The sequence below is a fragment of the Vicugna pacos genome, chromosome 35, assembly GCF_048564905.1.
Source record: "Vicugna pacos chromosome 35, VicPac4, whole genome shotgun sequence".
In the NCBI taxonomy this organism is placed as follows: domain Eukaryota; kingdom Metazoa; phylum Chordata; class Mammalia; order Artiodactyla; family Camelidae; genus Vicugna; species Vicugna pacos.
In genome coordinates this window covers 23,683,517-23,689,516 of record NC_133021.1, presented here as the reverse complement: position 1 = coordinate 23,689,516, position 6,000 = coordinate 23,683,517, and positions in this window count along the sequence as shown.

The following is a 6,000-nucleotide window of genomic DNA, read 5'->3' as shown; positions in this document are numbered from 1 at the left end:
GCTCTCCATAGAGAGAAGAGATTGGAAAGTGAGCAGATGTGTTCTTCCTGGGCGGGTGGCTCATATGGCCGGGGGGATGCCTGGGCCCCCACCTCCCAGGGACAGGAACGAGGTCTGTGTCCCTTCCAAGGGCACACAGGCTATTCTTGGCCAGGCTCTGTGATGTGAGGACCTGATGCCCAAGGCAGGAGCCTTGAGTTTACCACCAACAGCCAAGTTGCTTTTTTAGCAAGTGGAAGAGCTTCTTGCCATCTCGGGAGGACAGCAGGGGCACTGGGTGGGCAGCTGCAGCCCTGCCCCAAAGTGAACCCCTTCTTGCCTTGGGCTTCAGGTCAATGGCTGTGCGCTGGGCTGACCGTGGCCCCCCAGTGGGGAAGAAGGAAAATGTCCTTTGCTTCCCCAAGGGCACCGGGCCTCCTTCCTCTGGCCCACACACCCCTGCTCCCTCTTCTTTGGCCCCACCATTTAGTCTTTTCAGAATTTCACCCTTTCGTGTTTGTTTTAACCTAAGCCCCCCTGTCACAGGTAGGGCTTTGAAGGCCTCGGACATCACAGGCTGCAAGGTCCTGCCCCCTTGCAGTGGGAACCGCCAGGCCAGCCATGGTCTCAAGTGTGACCACGCCTGACAGTTAACTGTGGCCTGGGCGGGGGCCAAGACTTTGCTGGAAAAGCTCCCCGGGTGGGTCTGAAGCTCTGCCAGGTAGGAAAGGGCTGAGGTGATGGGGGGCAGCTCTCCCAACAAGGCCCAGCTGGTGGCCCTGCGGCCCCGCCTGGCTCCTCACCTTCGCAGGGTGTCAGTGACCTGCTCTTGTGAGTCCTGGTGGCTGGGGGTTTGAGGAGCCATTGACCTGAGAATATTTGTTCTTCGAGCAGCAGGGCCAAGGTGGGGAGCCGGCCTAGGTCAGAGAGGTGGCGGGGGCGGGGGAGCCGGGAGCCCCGGCTAGAGGGGCCCCCAGAGGAGGAGGGCGGAGGTGGTGGGTCTGAGGCCCTGGTGCCGCCTGCATCCCCCGCAGCTTGGAGGCCCAGTGCCAGTTCTGAGGCACCTTCAACTTTCTTTGTGAGACAGTCAGGGGTTCTTGCTCCCTCCCTCCCCGCACACTCTTAAGGGCCCCATGTAGGGAATCCTGTCTGGTGCGCCCATTTCGGAAAACGTGTGTGAGCTCCATGCTTGGTTTCCAGAAACCCTGTTCCCTGAAGAGGGAGCGTGTCATCCGGAAGAAACTCACCCCTCCCCGGGGGTGACTGCTCCCCTCCAAGAATAAAGGACACCCCAAATGCTGTGGGACCCCCAAAACAGAGAACCTGTGTGCTGGGGGGAAGGGCGGGAAGGAGACCCCCGCAGGAGAGCTGTCATCACAGCTGAGAGTTGACGGACCCGCGGGGAGTAACGAGGCAGAGAGGTGGGTAAAGAGGATGCTGCGTGCGTGTCCTCTGGGGGCCCAAGCAGTCCACCGTCTTGGGGGCACTGGGAGCCTGGGGAGCAGCCTGTGGGTGCCAGGGGAGACGGGCTCCCGGCCACTGTGCTCAGGGCCTTGGTCTAACAATGAGTCTCGCTCAACCAGCCCCTGAGATAGTGGCCCTTTGCCCTTGAGGAGGCCCTGGCCACCACCACCTGAAGTCTCTGGGGCTCTTGAGAGCATGGCCGCCCCCACTGTTGACCTGCCTCGAGAACCACCCTGGGGCTGCTGGGGTGCTTGGAGCCCGCAGGGGCGCCAAGTAGGCTGGCGCCCCCTCCTGGGCAGCAGGGGAGCTGGAGACGTGGGGTCCACGCGGAGAAGCAGGAGCTGGACCCATGCTACTTGGCGGGGCTGGTGCCTGAGGGGAGGAGCAGAGGCGATGTCACAAAAAGGAGGTTGGAACCAAAATAAGAAAGACCTTGCATTAGTAAGCAACAAAGGGAGCAATTTTCCTGGTAGGCAGAAGGGAAATGTGAGTGGATTTTAAGAAGAAAAGTAACACGATTTGCATCTTGAAAAGCATTTCGGAAGTGGTGCAGGGAGGTGGGCAGGCTCATGGGTGTGAACTGCTGCTGCGCGGAAGCTAAGGGGCTGGATCACCGAGGCTGACACAGACTCCATCTGGTCCTAAATGGAGGTGTGGGGACTGTGTTTCCACTGGGCCTGGAGTCTCACTTCTCTTGCCCCTTTGTTCCACCTTCGCCTTCTGCAACATGGAAACATCCTGCTCGCCCACGGATGACGCTCCCGAGAGGGAAATCTCTGAATTCCACCCGCATTCGGCGTTGCTCATGCAGCCAAGCACCTGGCCCTCGTTCTGTTGCCATGGTGATACCAGGTGCTGCTGGCAAGATGGCACTGAGAAACACAATATTAAAAAAAAGAAAAGAAAGAAAGATTTTGTTTTTTTTTTTTTAAACTGGAGACCAAAGTTTTGAAAAATTAGCTCAATTACACCAAAGCCTAAGGAAGGACAGATCTCCTGGCAAATGCCTTGATGCTCCTCCAGCTTTCTCCCAGAACCAGTCCTGCGGGGTGGCCATACCATCTACCGCCCTGGGGCTCTAACCACCCCTCTAATTGGTCAGGGCAGAACCGTCCTGCCTTACCTGCTTCCAAAGAGGGTGCCGCCCACTTCTGGTTCCCCCTGCGGTGAGAACCCCAGCTAGTTCTGGGAAGAAAAGCCCAGTCCCTTCGGGCAGAGGCCTGTGCGACCGGCAGCCAGTTGGCAAGCACAGAAAACACTTAGAACATTGGGTACCCGGCAGCCTCTGCACCTCGCGCGAGCCGTTGTCATCACACGTGCAGGGATGTCAAAGAACTCCCTCTGCTGTCCTTCTCTGTTCTTTCTGAGCCCTGATTTTAGACACTGGAGTCGGGGCTGGGGAGAGGCTGCAGCTGACCCTTCTTTATTCAAGGACATCTGATTCACCCTAGGAGTCAGGGTGGGAATGTGGGGCTTAAGCCAGAGACTGCATTGCTGTGTCCAGTGGCTCCAGCAGGTTGGGGGCAGGGCTGGGGGGACTGGGGCAGCCAGAAAGCCTGTGCTCTCTCTACAAGGAGTGGCAGCTACTTTGTCATTATTGCTCTGTGGGAATGTGGGCTCAGTGCTGCCCGATCTTCCAGTTTCAGAAGAAGCTGGATTTTTACATGACATATTTTTGAGCACCAGGGACATTCTTACTATGGCCACAGGCAAGCAATCAGTCCACTAAGACGGCACGAGATGAAAATAATTAGGTAAGGGGCAGGCTGGAGAAAGCAATCAGGATCCTGAGCTGGAGGGCATGCCTGTGAAGTGTGCGTGGAAAAGGACGAGGAGCGAGGTGAGCTCCCGGTCCTTCAGTCCGCAGCTCCTTCTCAGCAGGACAAGGAGCCCAGGGAAGGAAGTTTGAATACTTAAACTACAAATTTTATGATTTGAGAGCTTTCTTTGTCTGATGTCAATTCAGATGGGCTGGAGGCAAGGGAAGATTATGGTTTCCCAACATTTAAAATGTTACTTATCCTAGAAACATAATAGTGTTCATTTTAAAAAAAAAGAACAAAGCTGTGTTTCTGCTTTTGTGTTTTGATGCGTGGGGAAGTGCCCTGGTTTGAGTTTTTGCTCTGTTCTCCCCGGGTGAGAAATCCACACGCGTAAGGAGGTGACTCTGCTCCTTTGGTCTTTGCGGGTGAATCCTTCTCCCTTTGAACGATGTTTTCCCAAGATGGGGAGGGGAGGTGTCTGCTAACCGCTAATAGTCAACCATTAGGAACCACCAAGTCTGAAATCAAAGTCCTGGCTTCCTTCATTATTCCACAGCTAAAGGTTCTACGGGGCTAGATTTAGGTTTTTCAGAACAGGTTGATCATGGAAAATGGGAAGGAAATAAATTGGATGTTTCTCCTTTCTTCTAAGAATTCAGGAGAAGGAAAAATTTGGAAGATTAAAAGATAAAAAAGCCTCCGTAGCCTAAGGGACACTTTAATAGACATCCTCACATCAGTCACGTTGGCCAGAATAAATAGATCATGGACACATTACATTTAAAGCTTTCTCTGGCTGCTTGAAAAATGAAATGAAGGAGACTGGTTTTTTTGGTCAACAGTATAGTCTAAAACGTTTGTTGCCTGGGTTAGCAGGATTTGAGTTTCTAGTGATTGAGAGTAACCACAGAAAAGTGAAATATTGTCCAGTTACCTGGCTTCACAGCGGTTCTGGCTGGTTTTAGTCCATAGATATCTATTCTCTGGTTCTTAGATAAAGGCTCCTCTAAGCAAATTCTCCAGAGGCTCTTGTGTGACTCTGTGAGCTACTAGGAGTCTTGAGTTGACTTTCAAAGCCACAGAGGAAGTGGCACCAAGACGCCTGATTCTTCCTCCCCCTTTCTTATCGAAAAGCAGCCTTCTAGTGTTCTCAAAAATAGAATAAGGGGAGACAGACACACAGACATAGAAAACAAACTTGTGGCTACCAGTGGAGGAAGGTAGGGTAGGGAGGGGTAAATTGGGAGTTCAGGATTTGCAGATACTAACTACTGTATATAAAACAGATGAACAACAAGGTCACTGTGTAGCACACAGAACTGTATTCAATACCTTGTAATGGCCTATAATGAAAAAAAAATATGAAAATGTATATATATATATGCGTATATATATTATATATATGAATTACTATGCTGTACACAGAAATTAACACTATATTGTAGATCAACTATACTTCAATTTAAAAAATTGAAAAGGAAAATTATCATTTGGGTACATCGAACTGTGTATACCATGAAAATGTTTACTTTTTTGGCACAAAAATGATAATGATAAAGTTATAAATCTACCTTTCTGATTTATATGAATAGAAACTGTAACCATATGAGAAAACAGAATCACCATAAGTAAGGGTCAGTAGAAATATCAGATTAAAGAACTGAAGGTTAAAGATGAAAGAATGAGACCTGGTAAAATGGAAGCGATGGCAAGTATCAGACCCAAAACATAACAGCAGCAGCAAACACACGTCACAGTAGCTATGAGGCAGGGATTAGTCTGTCCTTCATTCCACATGTGCGGAAACGGGCACAGAGAAGTTAGGTAGCTGTTCAAACTCACCCAATTTGTAAACGGCAGAGTCTAGGTCTGTTTCTAGAATTCATGCTAACATCAACACGTTTAACGTTTCATAGACCAAAAAAAGGGGGGCTCAGAATGTGATCCAAACAAAAGGGATCTCCAGATTGCCTAGAAAGATCCCAGAAGGTGGGCCTGGAGTGTAAGGAGCAATAGTGCTCAGTGAAAATGGTAAGTGTGTGAGTAGCCCGAGGCACTGAAATTGACTATAAAATGACAACGATGACGTCCAACTATGGAGTAAAAATAAAAATTAAATTCTAGGAAATGACAGGATATAAAGTGAGCAAGGACAGGTAGAATTAAATATGCTTACATCTTTGTACAGCTGTTTATTCATTTTACACTTATTTAGTATGCATATTCAAGTTCCTCAGGGGGCATCTACTAAAAGGGTAGAAATTTGGTAGGGGAAAATGGAAAGGGGAAAAAAAATCAATCCAAATTAAGGAAAGGGGAAGAAAGGGTGAAAGGAAAATAAAACAAGAAAAAGCAGGCAATGCACCAGACGGAAACAAATCAAGGTCAACAGATGGTAGAAACAAATCAATAAGCACAGTCAACGTGAAAGACTAATCGTGGAGGTAAGATGATCGTTAGACTAACTGAGAAACGTGAAAGAAAGGGGAACGACATGCAGCTCTGTGTTGTTTGTAAGGACAAGCTTGACATAGACATAGAAAGGTTAAAGATTAAAGGATGGGGAAAATATACCAAATAAATACAAAACAAAGCTAGTATAGCTATATTAATATAAGACAAAATACAAAATGGGCTTTAAGTAAAAATCGATGAAAAGAATCAGTAGGACATGGTAAAAGCTTAATCATCACGTAATCACAAGTGTCTTTAAAAAAGAGAGGCAGGAAGTTAAAGCAATTCTAAATTTGTAAGACAGACTTAAAAAAAAGTCTCCAAAAATAAAACCAACCAA